This window comes from Cannabis sativa, chromosome 3, assembly GCF_029168945.1.
Source record: "Cannabis sativa cultivar Pink pepper isolate KNU-18-1 chromosome 3, ASM2916894v1, whole genome shotgun sequence".
Classification (NCBI taxonomy): domain Eukaryota; kingdom Viridiplantae; phylum Streptophyta; class Magnoliopsida; order Rosales; family Cannabaceae; genus Cannabis; species Cannabis sativa.
Window position 1 is genome coordinate 56,997,403 of NC_083603.1, and position 20,013 is coordinate 57,017,415.

Genomic DNA, 20,013 nt, shown 5'->3' on the forward strand with positions numbered 1-20,013 from the left:
AGAGCTCAATCGCAGAGGTGCCCAGTCTATGGGAGAAGGAACTTATGAAACAGAAAACCACCGTCTGAGACGCCGTCTGGAAGAGGCGCAGCATCAAAACGTGGAGTTAGAGCATGATGCAGCCTTGGCCAGCGGCACAGGGGAGAAATGCTCAAAATCAACCTGAACCTGAAGTAAGAAGACAACGAGGCAGACCTCATGGCTCACAAACCAAGAGACAGGAAAAGGCCCAGGAAGAACAACCCAGGGAAAATGAGACACCCCCTGAAAATCAAAACGAACAGCAAGATGGGAGACAACCAAAAACTGATGAACGAGAAATCCCTCAGGAGAATGAGGAGGATCTTGGGACTCAACAGGGAGAACAGAGGTCACCAGCTAGAAATCACCAATATTCTTCCCAAACCCATAGATCGAGGACTTGTATATACCCTGATGAGGGAAATACGACAAAACGCTCTCGGGGGGAAAGAACAGAGCGTGAAGAAGCAAGTGTGACTTCGAGGCGGTCAAGAACCCACAGTCGATCAACTCAAAGAGGAGAAAGTACTCAACGAGCTAATGATCGAGAATGTATGGGAACCAGTAAATCCAGGAGCCATTCAAAGACAAATTCTATGAGTAGGACGCGATCGGTGAGTAAGATGACGTCTGCCAGCAATTACTCCCAATCAGATTTACGAGAGCACTTGAATCGAAAGAAACCTGACCTTTGCCAACAGCTTGGTCCAAAGCAAGAGGATCCAATTCAATTGCGGATAAATGAGCTGGAGGACAAGTAGGGGAATTAGGGAAACTAATGGGATACGACTCTGACGAGGAGCTTGAGCCGTATCATCTAACTATAATGAATACCCCTTTTATTGGGATTTTATGCCCTAAATAAAACCCATTTCAATTTAATCTAATTTGTTATAAATATAAGATTAGAAGTCATTTATGTATACATGTAGTTTTCATATTTTCGGTTTAATGTGTACAAAATCTGTTAAGTCCAGAAAATATAGTTATTCACAATTACAGTGATGTCAACACAGTGGAAGGTAATTGTGATTATATGCTTCAAAAGATAATGTCCCCTTATTTATCAGTGCACGGGATTTACACTGATGTGATAGTCAGCGATAAAGTATACTTACACCTTGCATAAGTGCTATGTTCTTTCCAGAACATTGGCAAAATATGCTAGTTTCAGATGTATGGAGTATACATTGGACTGGGACCGATATTGATCTTGGCAAAGATATTATAATCTTACTGTTGTATCTTTCTAAGTCAATATCATTAGTTGATCTTAGATCAAAAGATCTTAATCCTGACAAGGTTAGGTTCGATCTCAAGAGTGTTATTTATGTTCTTTGATTTGTTAGTTATGCCTACCTTTTGGTCCGGGTAAAAAGTACATTTTGGGATCATGATAGTACAATTGAGTGGGAGCACTAAACATAGATATGAAATCTATAGCTTCTATCTGGACATAGAAGTGAAATGATAATTTCCTTCGAGCTTGGCGTAATAGAGATAAATGGAAGAGTTCTTATTTCAGTGATTATATTAGTTTAGTGAAATATCATTTATAGGAAGATAATTGTTTTAAGGATAAAATACATTGAGGGGTGAAACGGTAAATTTATTCCTACTCGGTGTAAATCATCAATAGAGGATCTTTGATTATTGGGATTAGAACAATGGCTAAATTTATAGCGTATCTATATTATGGAACATATAGAGCGTTCTATATAACTGAGAGTGCAATTTCAAGTTCTATAGTTGTTCAATGAGGAATTAATAAGTTAGGGAATTTACTTGGTAAATTCTAGATCTACTTATTGGAAGCTCGGTTATATAGGCCCATGGTCCCCATACTAGTTGAGACAAACTGCTTGTAAGACTCAGTTAATTGATTTTGTTAATCAATTATAATTCTGAAAATTAGACTATATCTAGTTTGTGAATTTTCACTAAGATATGTCTTGATTGTGAAGAAATATGATTTTAGGGTTTATTTATTAATTAAGAGACTTTATGGAGTCTAATTAATAAATAATATAATTGATAATTTTATTTGATATTTACTTTAATTATTAAATAAAAAGTTTTGGCATTGATAGGGTTGAAAGTGTAAAAGTGGTATTTGTGAAAAATAGATAAAATAGTTGAGAAAAATGTCAAAAATCTAACTAGTGTAGGGCCCATTACATGGTCGGCCACTAGGTGCGTATTTTTTCTCTATATTTATCAATTTTTTATTCCAAATAAATCAACTCTAACACTAGTGGAAATTCATATAAAAGGAAAGCTATGGTCTCATTATCCAACTAATGCTTCTAAAGCTAAAAACCTTGTTTTCTCTCTTTGGCAACTAGGTTTATGAGACTTCATCTTCTTCTTTCTTCTTTTAATTTTGAAATCATATAGCCCTCTTCACAAACCAAATTCAAGCCTTAGTGATTGAGTGCATGCCCACACATAACAAGTGAGTCCTCAATCATAGTGTGTAAGACTGTGAAGAATCCAATTCAAATGAAGGAGAATCGGGCTCAGATCTTGGTGATACTCTACTACAGAGAGGATATAAGGGTTAGAAATCTGAGCGAAAGGAGCCATTTAATTCTGCTGCAACCAATGTAAGATTTCTTGAACTTTATATGTGTTTAAATTACATTATTTTAGAAATTCATATTTAGGATGTTAAATAACATACATAATAGTAAATCTAGATCCTGGTAAATAATCCCCACCACCTTTTCCTTCGGGTTTCAAAAACCTGCATGTCTCGTTATATGACGGAACCACTGATCCAGTCTCACATTTAGTTAACAAAAGTCTACGAATTGGGCCCTAAAAGGCCAACAAAATGGCTGAACAATATCCAGACTCAAGGGCACTTTAGTCTATTATAATTATCTAAGAAACTATATAAATATCTAGGATTTAAACTTGTAATATAGGGTTTAGGCCTCCTATATAAAGGTCTTAACCGAAGCCTAGAGACCTAAGTCACTTAGCCTCTAGATAGCTCTAAGTTTGAAAGCCATATTCTCTCTTCTCTTTCTCTCTCTCTCTCTCTTACTCACGCCCAATAGGGCTCTCTCTCTCTTCTCACTTCATCTCTCACACGCCTCTAAGGTTGTTCATCTTTCTCATTAGAGATATGCCTACTTGATTCATACTTTGTACCCTTATAGAGATCTATATAAGATCCCACCTATAGCAATCTGAATAGTATTATCTCTAGGCATCAATACATGCCAAAAGGGAAGTAGGTCATTACCCGCTATCATAAGGGGGTCAAACCTCTATAACAAAGCTCTGTGTTTATTATTTTTCATTCTTATTTGTGTAACTCGTGGCAAGCATTAGATCCATACGACACCGTTGTTGGTTGATAATTTTTTGAAGTCAACATATATATGCATATATATACTCATCCGACTAAAAAAATTTTGAGGTAGCTATTTTTTTCTTTATTTATTTTTTTATGAATGAATATTTATACAATATATATCTATGCTTATATATATTTATATGGATGCCAATAGATATTATACATGTGTGTTGATTTGTTTTTCATATTATACATTGTTTAATTTATTTTCTTATTCTATATTTTAGTATTTTACTCTCTATATGTTATATTTTGTTGTATTTTTATTTTCTTTCCAAGCTTATATTTTGTTGTACTTTTATTTTCTTTCTAAATCTTACACTTTATATGTCTAATACCTTACACTTCATATTTTATGGAACTTTATATTTCAAGAAGAAATTATTTAACATGAATTCTTTACGTTGAAATTCATTTAGATGTTATGGGTCTTATAGATTGTTGGGTTTTATGCCCTAAATAAAACTCATTTCAATATAATCAGATTTACTTATTAATATAGATCAGAAATAACATTTAATGTTGCATGGTTCACATGATTTATTTCATGATTATATGTACATAATGTATGAATTCATCTGAAACCCTTCTCACATACTTGATCCTATTTATTGTGTTGTCAACATATTGGAAAGTAAACATGACTATATGAATAAAGTTTCCTAGATTTATCAGACACAGGGTTTTACTGATATGATAATCTACAACAGAGTTTACTTGCATTTCGAGAAATGCTATGTTCTTTCCAGAGCATTGGTTAAAGTAAAGCTCAGGTTGGATGCATTGAGTATGCATCGGAAGGGACCGATATTGAACTTTGACTTAGATTTATTAAACTTACCGTAACATCTATTCAAGTCAATATCGCCTACTTGATCCTAGATCAAATGATCTCAATCCTGTTATGATTAGGCTCAATCTCAAGAGGTTATTCGTGTTCTTTGATTTGTTAGTTAAGCCTACTTTTGGGTCAGGGTGATACGTACATTTTGGGAACACGGTGGTGCAATTGAGTGGGAGCGCTAACATAAACATGAAATCTATAGCTTCTATCTGGCGAATAGTAAGAAAAGGATGATCTCCTTCGAGCTTGACCAAACGAAAATAAATGGTGGAGTACTCATTTCACATAAGCTGAAATATCATTTATACGGGGTCAAGTGTTTTAAGGATAAAATACATTGTAGGGTGTAACGGTAATCTAATCCCTTTACAATGTAGATCATTCATATGGAGGATCATTGATCAAATTAGAATTATAACAATGGATAACTAATGATGTGTCTATATGGTGGAACATATAGAGCATTCTATATACTGAGAGTGCAATTCTAAGTTCTATGTGTGGATTCAACGAAGAATTAATAAGTCAGTGAATTTAGGTTATAAATTCTTGATCTGCTTATTGGAAGCTCGGTTATATAGACCCATGGTCCCCCCACTAGTTGAGATAATATTGCTTGTAAGACTCATATAATTGGTTTTGATTAATCAATTATAATTCTCAATTTAGACTATGTCTATTTGTGAATTTTTCACTAAGTAAGGGCGAAATTGTAAAGAAAGAGTTTTAGGGGCATATTTGTTAATTATGATACTTTGTATGGTTCAATTAATAAATATGATAAATAAAAATATTATTTAATAATTATTTATAGTTATTAAATAGTTAGAATTGGCATTTAAATGGTTGAATTTGAAAATTGGCGTTTTTGAGAAAATAAGATGCAGAAATGATAAAATTGCAAAATTGCAAAAAGTGAGGCCCAAATCCATACTGTATAGGGCCGGCCCCTTTTATAGGGTTTTTCATCTGATATTTTCATTATTTTAATGTCAAATAATTCAAACCTAACCCTAGTGGAATGCTATAAATAGATAGTGAAGGCTTCAGGAAATTTACACTTAACTTTCTACTTTTTCCTTCAAAGAAAAACCTGAGCCTTCTCTCTCTAACCCTAGCCGCCACCTTCTTCTCTTTCTTCTTCCTTGAGATTTCGAACATCTTAGTGATTAGAGTAGTGCCCACACACAGCAAGTGATACCTCAATCATAGTAAGGAAGATCGTGAAGAAAGACATTCAACAAGAAGGAGTTTCAGCACTAAAGGAAGGAGAGAAAGAGATCGAGGTTCAAATATTGATAATGCTATGCTACAGAAAGGAATCAAGGGCTAGATATCTGAACGGAAGGAGTCATTATATTCCGCTGCACTCAATGTAAGGTTTCTCATACTTTATATCTGTTTATTTCATAATCGTTTTAGAAGTTCATATTTAGGGTGTTAATCAACATACTTGTGAGTAGATCTAAGATCCTCGTAAAAAAATTTCCAACATAGACACCATCAAAGATCAAAATACTAAAAAAAAAAAAAGGCCAAGGCTATAATTTTCCTTCGCCATTATCTCCATATAGGGTTAAGATCTGAATATTTAACAGTAAAATATCATCTTTAGCTTTGGAAAAAAATTAAAAGAAAGATATGACTATCATATTGCCAAAAGCTAAGAATGACTGGTTGCACCTAAGGTTGTAAGATTTTTAAATCAGTAAGTGATATAACTCTGCAATACTTTATATCACTTCTAAATTACTGCTGTGTGGAGAAAAAGTTACTGACCATGAAATGTTAGAAAAAACATATAATACTTTTCATTCCTTGATAAGAGCCTTTTTGGAATAATTCGAGTTTTTGAAGAAAACTGATTTTTATGAGTAAAAAGTAATGGTTTGGTGTTTTTATGCTAGATAATGTTAGTGGATGGATTGACGCACCAAAACAACATTTTCCTACAGTTTTGAAAGTCCAAGAAGAGTAAAAACATGTGGGTGGTTACTGCAGCGAAGGATGAAGCGAGCATAAAAAAGATAAAAATAAAAATATGTGGAATCAGGCCCTGTCGTCGCGGCCACGACTTGGCTAGTTCCGGTGAGGACCCTGTCGCCACGGTAAGCAACCCTGTGGCTGCGCACAGTAGTCAAAATCTGGGCAATGCGATAGAATCCTAGAGTTGCAAAATTGAGATAGAAACACACACACACACACACACACACACACACACACAGAGAGAGAGAGAGAGAGAGAGAGAGCAAGGAAAATACGGAGATTGCAACTTCGAGTGTTCTTCATCATAATTCTTTTTCTTCTCTTTAAACTCTTACTATTTATTATGATTTTGATTATAATGTCTAGTTCTAAGTAGCTCCCTTTTAGTTAAGGGTTATTTCAAAATCCGAGACATGAATTTTTTAATTTTATTGATTAATATTAATTTTTAGTTTCTATTATATCAAATTGCTTCTATTCTTTTATGTTCAATGTCATGATTATTGTTTTAATCTTGTTTAGATGATCACTAAATTAGGTTTTACTTTAATCTATTGTCATCTTAGGATTACTATTCACCAAATAGTCTAGGATTTTAAGTATTTGTGATAAATTACAATTTTTAATTTTGTCATAGGTATTTTAATTGTGATGAAGAATAGAACCTAGGTTAAATAAAGTATATGCTTCATTGATTTATTGCCTAGATTAGTGTATCTCTATAAATCTTAGAGCTTTATCTAAGTTAAATAAATTGCATGCTTCGTGGATTTACTGCTTAGGTAAAAGAGTTAATTTTTGAGTGTTTTGCCTTGATTACATGTAATAGGGGGATTAAGATAATTGACTGCTTCAGCTTTATCTACGAGATTAATAGTTTACTTGGAAACTAAAATTGCATTCATTAATAGGAATTAGGAATGACTGTTGAGGGTGGCAAATAACCTTTAACTAGTTTCTCATATCATAGTCTCACTTTAAATTTGTTTTTATTTATGTTTTTTCTAAACATAACACCTCCCTTTTTAAACTTTTGTCATTAATATTTGATTATTAAATAAACATAGTCCTTGTGGGATCGACCCTTACTTACAATTATGCTAAAATAATTGGAGGTATTGGAAATGAATATTAGTAAATTTATTGTGACTTACAACACGCATTAAATTTTTAGCACCGTTGTTGGGGACTATTTTTTTATTTTAATGTTCATATTTAATTTTTGCTTTATTAACCTATTTTTTTTTTTTACTTTCATAATCTCAGGTGTACGTGTTTAGTACAAGAAATACTCAAGAGAGACTTTTAAGGGTTAACAATATCTTTAGTCATCGTCTGCTTCTCAATCGTCAAAGACGATGATCGACAACCCACTCTTTCAACCTCTTGGTTCTGTCAAACAACCACTATCAACTGATCCCGAGTCAGATTTTGACAACTCGGTTACTTCTCACAAGACCATGGCTCAAAATAAGACGTGGAAGGAGTTGGACGCGCCAAATCTGGACCAACAACCACTGTGCATCCATTATCCACCTTTGGATGTCAACTTTGAACTAAAATTCAACCTCATCCACTTGCTACCAACTTTTCATGGATTGACTAGTGAAGACCCCAACAAGCATCTGAAGGAGTTTTATATTGTCTGCTCTAGTATGAAACGTACATCAATAACTAAAGAACAAATCAAGTTGTGGGCTTTCCCTTTCTCCTTGGAAATGCTGCTAAGGAGTCGTTGTACTATCTACCAGCTTGTACTATTGAGACATGGAATGACATGAAGACTGTTTTCTTGGAGCAATACTTCCTAGCCTCTAAAGTTGGAAGCATCAGAAAAGAAATTTATGGAATTTGGCAAGTTACTGGAGAGTCACTTTATCAATATTGGGAATGGTTTAAGAGGATGTGTGATAGTTGTCCTCATCACCAGATCATTGGACAACTCCTAATCCAATACTTTTATGGTACAATAACTTGCTTTAGGCCAACAAGTGAGGCCATGTGGAATTTGTCAGACTGTGGGACAGGCTACTGATACCTATCCTACACTATTTGAAAAGGAGACTGAAGATGTGAATGCAGTAGGTAATTTTCCTAGTCAATTAAACCAGCTTTATGACCCACACTCCAAACTTATAGATCTAATTGGTAGATTAATCCAAATATTTGCTACAGCAATCAATTGAATTTCCAGCAACCTACACCTACAAAATCTAGTTTCAATTATCAAAAGTGGACACCTACAAGATAGAATCAAGCACCACAAGCTGCCCAACCAGCAACTTGCAAGCCTACCACTGAAGAACTTATTAATACCATGGTTGCTAATTCTTTAAGGTTCCAGCAGACAACTGAAGCAGCATTGAAATCTTTAGTGACCAAGTGGGCTAACTCTCAGAATCTTATAACCGATTGAAAGCTCAGTTTTACAATCAATCGCCATCCCAACCTGAGAAAAATGCTAAGGAGAATGCTAGTGTAGTGACCTTGCAAAGTTGTAAACAATATGACCCACCTATCATCCCAAAACAAAATACAGTGCCACCCAAACCACAAGATTATAGGCCAGATGATGAAACGGAGGCAACCAAGCCAAACAATCCTATCCCACCAAAGCCTACCTTTGTCATGCCACCACCTTTCTTAAGTAGATTGAAGAAGACTAAGAAGGAAGAAGCTGGCAAGGAAATTCTTAAGACATTACGCAAGGTGGAAGTGAACATTCCTCTTCTTGATGACATTAAACAAGTGCCACAATATAGAAAATTTCTAAAGGATCTTTGCACCAATAAGAGCAAGTTGAGGTTAATGATAAAGTAAGTGTGGGGGAAAATGTGTCGGCAGTTCTCCAAAAGAAGCTTCCTCCAAAGTGTAAGGATCCAAGAACTTTCACCATTCCTTGCACTATTGGTAATACTGGGATTGAGCGTTGTATGTTAAAATTTGGGGCCTCCATTAATGTCATGCCATTCTCTATCTATGACTCCTTGAATCTAGGTCCACATGAACAAACTGGGACAATCATTCATGTAATGATCGCTTTAGTAATTTAGATTAGTAAAGGCAATTAGCACTAATTTCTGATATTTTATAATTAGTGATGAATTTAATTATCTGTGGGCCCCATTGTTAGAAATGGGCATTAGAGTTATAATTTCTCAATTCTGGAGATTTTATTAAACTTTAGGGGTATTATTTGATTTATATATGAATTATGCTATTTTTGTAATTTTTGCTCGGCGACAACAAAAAATACGATGGATGGTTAGTTTGATCACATGGGTAAGTTTAGGACCTTATTTCTTAGTGGGAAATGTTGGGTTTTGTTCCCTAAGTGAAACCCATTTCAATATAATCAGATTTACTAATTAATAAAGATCAGAAATCATTTTATGTTGCATGGTTCACATAATTTATTTCATGATTATATTTAATGTATAAATTCTATTAGGTCCAGAACATATCTATTTGTTCATGATTATAATGTTGTCAGCACAGTGGAATATAATCATGATTATATGTTCAAAAGTTTTAATTCCCTGATTTGTCAGTTCACAAGATTTAAACTTGCATGATAATCAGCGATAGGTATGCTTACACCTTGGATAAGTGTTATGTCCTTTCCAGGGCATTGGCAAAGTTTACCAGTATCGGATGTATGGAGTATACATTGGAAGGGACCGATATTGATCTTGGTAAAGATATTATAATACTTACTGTTGTATCTTTCTGAGTCAATATTATTGGTTGATCTTAGATCCAAAGATCTTAATCCTGACATGCTTAGGTTCAATCTCAAGAGTGCTATTCATGTTCTTCGATTTGTTAGTTAAGCCTACTTTTTGGTCAGGGTGATACGTACATTTTGGGAACATGATAGTATAATTGAGTGGGAGCGCTAAACATAGATATGGAATCTATAGCTTCTCTCAGGACATAGAAGTGAAACCATGATTTCCTTTGAGCTTGGCTTAATAGAGATAAATGGAAGAGCTCTTGTTTCAGTGATTATATTTTAGTTCACTGAAATATCATTTACAGGAAGCTAAGTGTTTTAAGAATAAAATACATTGAGGGGTGAAACGGTAAATTTATCCCTACTCGGTGTAAATCATCTACAGAGGATCTTTAATTATTGAGATTAAAATGATGGTTAAATATTTATAGCGTATCTATATCGTAGAACATATAGAGCGTTCTATATGACTGAGAGTGCAATTATAAGTTCTATAAGTGGATGCAATAAGGAATTAATAAGTTAGGGAATTTACTTGGTAGATTCTAGTTCTGCTTATTGGAAGCTCGGTTGTATAGGCCCATGGTCCCCATACTATTTGAGACCATACTGCTTGTAAGACTTAGATAATTGATTTTAATTAATCAATTATAATTCTAAAATTAGACTATGTCTAGTTTATGAATTTTCACTAAGCAAGGGCTTAATTTTGAAGAAAAGAGATCCTAGGTCTTATTTATTAATTAAGAGACTTTATTAAGTCTAATTAATAAATATATAAAATGGAAATTTTATTTGATAATTAATTTTAATAATTAAATAATTAGTTTTGGCATTTAAATGGTTAGAATTGGAAAAATGGCATTTTTGAGAAAATAAGAAACATTTTGTCAACAGTAGAAAAATTCCAAAGTGGGGCCCATTACTATGGTCGGCCACTCCTATAGAATTTCCACTTATTTTTTCCATTATTTTAATGCCTAATAAATCATAACCTAAACCTAGATGGTTGCCTATAAATAGATAGTGATGACTCACACTTAAAAGATGATGAAAATTCTCCTTCAGTCAAATTTTCCTGAGCCTTCTATTCTTTTAATTTCGAACCAGCCACTTCTCTTTCCTTCTTCATAATTTCATACCTTGAGTGATAGAGTGAGTTCCCACACACATCAAATGGTATCTCAATCATAGTGTGTAAGGCTGTGAAGAATCCAGAATCAAGAGAAGGACATTCGGACTCAGATCTTGGTGATACTCTGCGACAGACAGGATACAAGGGTTAGAGATCTGAGTGGAAGGAGCCATTAATATTTCGCTGCACCCAATGTAAGGTTTCCTAAACTTTATATGTGTTCATTTATATTGTTTTAGATATTCATATTTAGGATGTTAAATAACATACATGGTAGTAAATCTAGATCCTGGTAAAACATATTTCAACAACTGGCCTCAGAGCCATGGTAATGATTTACTTTCATGAAATATGAATTAAAATGATTTTTTTGTTGATTTGGATGGTTTCATGATGCTTTATGTGATTATTTGGTGAATGTATGTGATTTACGAAATTCTTCCATGAAAATAATTTTATTTTATTTTTAAAAATATTTTATTTGGATTCCTTGTGAAAAATTAAGCAATTTGGGCTTTTACAAAACTCGATTCCGATAAAAATTGAGTTATGAATATTTGAAAATCGGGTTCAAGGTGGTGTCGAGATGGGTGCTCGATTGCACCAGCATCTCAGACAAGACTTGCGCGAATTAGGGCAATCCCTGTCTGAAGACACGATGCCCACTCGGTTCAGACAACGACAACTTCACGTGTGCGATCACCCTGCCATCAGGGCCTTCTGCGCACGGAAGGAGCTCCCAGACCCCTCATGCGCGCGCGTGATACGCTGCGTGCAGCCTGTTGCACCCCCACTCCTGGGCAGCCACCTCCAATACCCGATTTTCATGGTATTTTTTCCCAATTTCGAATTTTTCCAATTTTCAAACCCCAAAATTAAAATAAAATATTGTTTTTAACATATTTAAACTTAAATATCATTTTTAAATTAATAATATTTATTTTTTAATAGATTATTATTATTATTTTTGATATTTTGAGGTCTAAATTTAAAAATTTATTATTTAATTTTTAAATTATGGTCAGATTTAAAAATTTGTTAATTTTTTTAATATTTATATATTATTTAATTATAAGATTAGATATTTTAATATTGGGCATATTTTAAATTAAAAGATAACTTTATCTTTTTAATTCGAAATATTATATTAAAATTACCTTATATGATAAATTAAATAATTAATAAATTTGAAATTAACCTAGATATTTTTATATATATTCTAACCATAATATTTTTCAAATTTAAAAATTTGCTAATCTTAAATATTTAATTTTTTATAAATTATAAGTTAGAAAAATGATATTTTTTATATATATCATTTTAATTATTAGAAATTTATGAATTGTATTTTTAAATATTTAAATAACTTAGATAATTTTGTTGAAATTTGAATAATACTTAATTTGGGATATTTTGACATATAATTAGGATAATTATTATTTATTTATTATTTTATTCCTAAAATAATAATTGTCTAACCACATCTATTTTAAAATTGGTTTATTTTATTATTTTAATTTTATTAAATTATAAGATTAGAAAACGATAATGAATTTTTTTTTTCAAATCATTTATCTTATTTATTATTTAATTTAATTTGATAAAATAATTCAAATAAACCTAGATATTTTGAATTAGTTTTATTTTATTTATTTTTTTTAATTTTAAATTTTAATGACAAATTTAAGGTTTGTTTTAACAACCCTAAATTTTCAAAATTTAGTTGGTTAGTTTAAAATAATAATTTAATTATATTAATATCTTATTTCACATTTGTTACATGGATATTGTGTTTGTAATGTTTGATTATTTATTTATTTATTCAAATTTTTTTACAAACCTATTATTTATTTGATCTAAATTGCTATAATTAATTTGTTGACAGATTCAATGTTCTGATTTTAATCACAGTCCAATTGTCAATAGATCCTATAAATAATTTGTAACAGGTAAATTTTGTACTTCTTTCATCTGTGTAAACCTAATAACATGATAGGGCTCATCCAAATCATTTGACCTCTGTGAGCCTATATAGTTGTTTTTGAGCTTAGATGCATATAGGAAGCCCATTTAAGTTTGAAGTAATTAAATAGACTACGTTGCTAAAATAAAATTTTACATAAGTAATTTTATTTAGGCCCAATTAGAATTGGGCTTATTCAATGAATAACAATTATTTATTTAATGGTTAAATTCCTCTCCTTTGGGCCTTGTATGAGAGTTAGGGGGCCAATAGTAGTGAGTACGACATACTGAACCTAGCCCTCCCTCACATGAACCACCCCAATTGTGAAGGCCCATTTGCCTTATTTAAATAATTGTATTAAGTTAATTATATTAGTCTAACCTAATTAAAATTGAATTAGCAATATAATTAACTTTTAAAATATATGAAATTTATTTTTCATTGAATATTTTAAAGTTAATTTTAGAAAAACACTTAGTTAATGAGATATATTCTAGATAGTTTTTTCTAGTAACTAATTATATTTTCTAATATTTAATTAATTAGGAAAATATTTTAAGTTGAACTTAAATTAAGAATATTTTTCCTAGTATTAAATTAGAATTAATAATTAATTTTTTTTTTATACTTGATTATTTAATTTTTGTATTTAATACATTTAATTAAATTGAAAATTAAATATTTAAGTTGATTTCATTCTTTATACTTAAATATTAATATTTTCAGAATATTTAATTAAATAGAAAATTATTTTAAATTGGAAATTTTAATTTCAGAACAACTTAAATTTGGATAATTTTAAAAATATTTTTATTTTTATTTTATTAATCATTTTTTATATAGAATTCGAAATTGGATTTTTTATTTAAATGTAGAAAATTTTGAATTTTCGGAAAAATAGATTAAAGTTGAAAATTAATTATATATTTTTAATTAATTTTGGACCAACTTAAATCAATAATTTTTTTATTTAATGATTAATTAAAATAAATGAACTAAAATATATTATAATTAGAAAATAAATTAATTAGTCAATGAAATCTAGATTGTTATTATCTGTTTGCTTGAAGTATTTTTCTAGTGATATTTAATTAAATAGAAAATTAATATTTAAGTTGATTTTTATCATGATACTTAATATTTGATAATTTTCTCAACATTTAATTAAATAGAAAAATTATATTTGCATTAAAAATTAATTTTAATTAATTTTGGATCAACATAAATTAGAATAATTTTTCAAGATTTATTTTTTTTTTTATGTTATAGCATTCTCGAAAATTGTATTTATTTTAAATACATTATTTTTTGAATTTCGCATTATATATTTATAGAAAATTAAATTTGAGTTGAAAATTAATTTTTTAAGTTAATTTTGGATCGACTTAAATTGAATAATCTTCATAATATTTATTGCAAAATTAATACTAAGGATGGAAAATAATTTATTTTTATTTTTCCAAATATTCCTTAAGTATAATTTTATAAATATTAAATTAAAATTTATATTTATAATTTTATTCTAAATTGGTAATTTTAATTAAATAAATATATTTATATTAAAATAAATAGATTAAAATAAGTATCTAAAGAAAATACAACTCTTTAAAATAATGAGCTTAGTTATAACGATATTCGATTGTCATTGTTGTTCCTACATGGTTAATATATTTTCAATATAACCTCGAGATGCTAGACTTCGTCCTCCTAATGGATGGTTATTCGTTGAAGCATTTAATACCGTAACGATCTCTTATGATAAGTATTTTGTAAGTTTTCGTCTCTATTAGACTCTCCCCTACGGTGACTACTTAGAGATAAATTTACGAAATACGAAACAATGGTGGATGCTCATAAAATAAGAATAATCTTGACTCTCGCCTACCGGGACGACGTTGGATTCTTATTTTGATCGAATAAAAGGTTGCTAGAATGGTATCCATTTTAGATGAGCTGACAACTCTATTCAATGAATGATTCTTTCACTCTCGCCTAAAGGGACACTGTATCAGTTTGTTGGAAACCTTGGAAATTTTGTTTTAAGATATGATAGTTTTGTATTTTCACATTTCTTTGTTATTTGCTAAATGCTTAATAATTTCTAAATTCTGTGTGAATTTATATTGAACCATGTTTTTTTTCTGTTATTAATTGTAGTTTAATTTCGAATCTTCATTGTTGGTTTAACTTGGCTTGTTGTTTTTAATGGGACAAATTCTAAAGAATGCTTAATAAATATTTGTAAATGCAACATCTAGCAGTTCATCAATAGATGACACCTTAGACAAGTATTTACAATATGAAACAAGAAGTTTATACAAATAAGAATAACTTTGACTCTCGCCTACCGGGACATCGTTGGATTCTTATTTTAAATCGAAATTATCCTTTACTTATTCATCTTAGCATATTCATTTTGAATTTGCTTACATAGTATATCATTCGATGAATGGTTTATAAATCATCTACTTATAATGTCATTCTATTTTCTTTTATGAAATTGAATGGCACAGATGACTATAATCCCGACATTTTATCCTCAAATGATATATTCCTCGATCTTAGAATCTCCTACTTATATATGCTTACTTTAGGCAAATTAGACTTAGAGTTAGATTAGTAGTGGTGGTCCAAGCTAGAATCATTACTCATTGTATATTTGGTATAAATTTAAGTCTTTGACTTTAAATTTTAGATTCCAAATAGAAATTGTATATTTCTATTTCCTGAATACAATACAGTTCAACTTTCACAAGTGTTTAATATCCATTTTCTGTCAATGGATTCAAACTGTATGTTAATATATGGAATGTGAGTTTAGTATTCTGTGACCAAAATCCACTTGGACTATTCTAAGAACTCTTTGATGTAACTAGACCTAAGTCATCAAAAGACCACAACCACATTCTTTTATAAATCTATGGCATTTGCATCTTCTTCATAGTGGTTTTGACAAGATCATTCTCTTTAAAGAGTCAATATGCCTATATCCACTTGAAAGTAAAATTATCTTATATCGCATATGGATGTACTTTTGGGGGTGGATATGAGTTTTTGTTATATTCTTAAGACGATCACTCTAGATTTCATGAATTTCGAACAATGGTGGAAAACCATTAAGGTAAGTGGTTAAAGATCTTGCGAACTGATAGGGGTGGAGAAATATTTGGTAGATATGCAGTTCAAAGATCATTAAGTTGATTTTTTGAATTATATCCAAACTTACCTCCCCAGAAATTCAATTTGCATATTGATGATAGTATAAGGTCTATGATTAGTTACTAGTCATTGCCTAAGTCCTTCTAAGGAAATACCCTAGTGATAGGAAAATTTCAAATTGATGGAATGGTTGTGTACTTAGTGTAAACCAGTATTAGATTCATGGATGACCTAATCATAATCTTAAGAAAAGCTTGAACTATTAACGAAGGTTTGCATGTTTGTTAGCTATTCTAAGTGATCAAGGGTGGACCATCCCAGAGTCATTAGATTAGAAAGTGTTTGTTTTAACAAATACTACTTTTCTAAGAAAATGACTAAGTCTGAAAATAAAGTAGCAAATAAAGGAGATATTTTTCTTGATTCCAAAAGTGGTCTATCATCTTATTCTGTATAAGGTGGTCTCACTGCCTCTGCTGTCTAAACACAACCGAAGAGGATAATTCCACTTATGTTCTTAGACAAAAAGTCACGGTACCTTGTCGTAGTGGGAGGGTTCCAAGGAACTCACCCTGTAATGACTTGGAAGACACCGTGATTAAAATTCATTGTCAGTTTAAACAAGTAATGGATTATCAGAATAAGGAACTAAGAAGCAAAGCCAAGAGAGCTGTGGTTAAAACCATTCATATGGAACACCCAAAATTTTTCTATTACAAGGACATGAAAGGAAATTTCGTTAGTAAGTCTATTCAATGGACTTAACAAAACTTCTTGTTCCTAGTATTATAGGTTTGAGCTTACCTAAACCTATGGTTTGCGGTATACATGGTAATTTACTTACTCTAGTGCAAGCAACTTACTTTGGTAAGATGCTGGAGCAATTTTCTAATGGCAATCTATAAAAGCTTCTCGACTTCTAGACATAGATTTTATTTATCTATGGGAAAGTTTGAACTATTCCAGAAAAGATAAAGGACAAGAAAAGAATTCCTTGAATCAACAGTGAGAGGGCTCAGATATGCTTTAGTATGCCTTAGACCAGACACCTGCTGTTGAGTGGGAGTAAAGAGTAGGTATCAGATTAATCCAGGAAAGGAACATTAGAAGACAATCAAGTGAATCTTAAGATTAAGAAGAGGAACTATATGTTAGTCGATGGGGATGTATTTAATACTCTTAGACTACACCAAATCAGATTTCTAAACTTGCCTTAGTGCTAGAAAGTCTGCTGATGAGATGGTGATTACTCTGGCGGTGGAGTAGTGATTTTGGAGAAGTGTTAAAACCTATCTGAATCTCTAAGTCTACCAGAGAGACTGAATATTAAAGTTGCAGGAAAGATACTTATTCAGTCTAAGGAAAGTTCTATACATTTTTGGCATTGTTCCAACATTTATTAACTACTAGTGTTATTTCCTGACTAACGCAGAAGTAGTTGTCAAAAACTAAAGAATCCAGTATCCCTAGAGGAGTAGACATATAGAGAGGAATTCTAAAATATCAAGAATTTTGTAATTAAGGAAATATAATGGTGGAGGAAAGGTTGTATTGAATACAATCTTTCAGATCCTATTACGGAGAGAATACTACATACTACACTTGATTTTGATATCAAGGTGTTGAGATTATTTGAAATGCACTTTTTCTTTTATATTAGTGGAAGTGGGAGTTTGTTGGGTTTTGTGCCCTAAATAAATCCCATTTCAATATAATCAGATTTACTAATTAATAAAGATCAGAAATCATTTTATGTTACATGGTTCACATGATTTATTTCATGATTATATTTAATGTATAAATTCTATTAGGTCCAGAACATATGTATTTGTTCATGATTATAATATTGTCAGCACAGTGGAATATAATAATGATTATATGTTCAAAAGTTTTAATTACCTGATTTGTCAGTTCACTATGTTCAAACTAGCATGATAATCAGCGATAGTATGCTTACACCTTGGATAAGTGTTATGTCCTTTCCAGGGCATTGGCAAAAATTACCAGTATCGGATGTATGGAGTATACATTGGAAGGGACCGATATTGATCTTGGTAAAGATATTATAATACTTACCGATGTATCTTTCTGAGTCAATATCATTGGTTGATCTTAGATCAAAAGATCTTAATCCTGACATGCTTAGGTTCAATCTTAAGAGTGCTATTCATGTTCTTTGACTTGTTAGTTAAGCCTACTTTTTGGTCAGGGTGATACGTACATTTTGGGAACATGATAGTATAATTGAGTGGGAGCGCTAAACATAGATATGGAATCTATAGCTTCTATCAGGACATAGAAGTGGAACGATGATTTCCTTTGAGCTTGGCTTAATAGAGATAAATGGAAGAGCTCTTGTTTCAGTGATTATATTTTAATTCACTGAAATATCATTTACAGGAAGCTAAGTGTTTTAAGGATAAAATACATTGAGGGGTGAAATGTTAAATTTATCCCTACTCGGTGTAAATCATCTATAGAGGATCTTTGATTATTGAGATTAGAACGATGGTTAAATATTTATAGCGTATCTATATCGTGGAACATATAGAGCGTTCTATATGACTGAGAGTGCAATTCCAAGTTCTATGAGTGGATGCAATAAGGAATTAATAAGTTAGGGAATTTACTTGGTAGATTCTAGTTCTGCTTATTGGAAGCTCGGTTGTAAAGGCCCATGGTCCCCATACTAGTTGAGACCATACTGCTTGTAAGACTCAGATAATTGATTTTAATTAATCAATTATAATTCTAAAATTAGACTATGTCTAGTTTATGAATTTTCACTAAGCAAGGGCTTAATTGTGAAGAAAAGAGATTCTATGTCTTATTTATTAATTAATAGACTTTATTAAGTCTAATTAATAAATATATTAAATGGCAATTTTATTTCATAATTAATTTTAATTATTAAATAATTAGTTTTGGCATTTAAATTGTTAGAATTGAAAAAATGGCATTTTTGAGAAAATAAGGAAAAAAATTTCAAAAGCGGAAAAATTCCAAAGTGGGGCCCGTTACTATCGCCGGCCACTCCTATGGAATTTCCACTTAATTTTTCCATTATTTTAATGCCTAATAAATCCTAACCTAAACTTAGATTGTAAAGACTGCTTAGCTTAAATTTGAAAATTAGCAGATAATTAGGGTTTAAATAGGAAAATTAGTTATTAATTCTAAATTATTAATTTATGATGTTGTATTTGAATTCAGAATGCCTTTTATATGTCATATATAGAAATTTTATATTTTTGCATGTTCAGTGTTCGGCAACATTGGAACGCAGTGTATGGCTTAGTTGAATCACATCTTAGTATTTTAGTATAGCAGGGCGATATAGTTAGACATTGGGAATGTTGAGATTAGTCAGGAATTTAGAATTTCCCAAAATACCCTTTTGCCCCATATGTATTTTGTCCTGTAGTGGACTTAGCTACATTTAGTAACTTGATTTTTAGTAGTGTAATGGCTGGTATTATTTGTTGAAACACCATTACTTCATTCACAAGAAAATTAAAGAAAAGGAAAAATTCATTTCACTCTCAATTCTCTCTCTCATTTTTGAAACCCATAGAACCAACTAGGGTTGTGTTTTCTTCAGCAGCTCTAGGGGATTTCCAGCTAAGTTTCAAGTGAATCCAAGCCAAGGTAAAGCTCTTGCAACCTCCTCTTTGTTTTCTTGAAGTGTAAGGAAAGAAAATTTATGCATGCTTGTGGTTTTGTTGCTATGGCTGCTGTTAGTGTTTAGTTTTGTTTTCTTAAGCTTGATTATGTTCAGATAAGTGGATTTAAGCAGGTT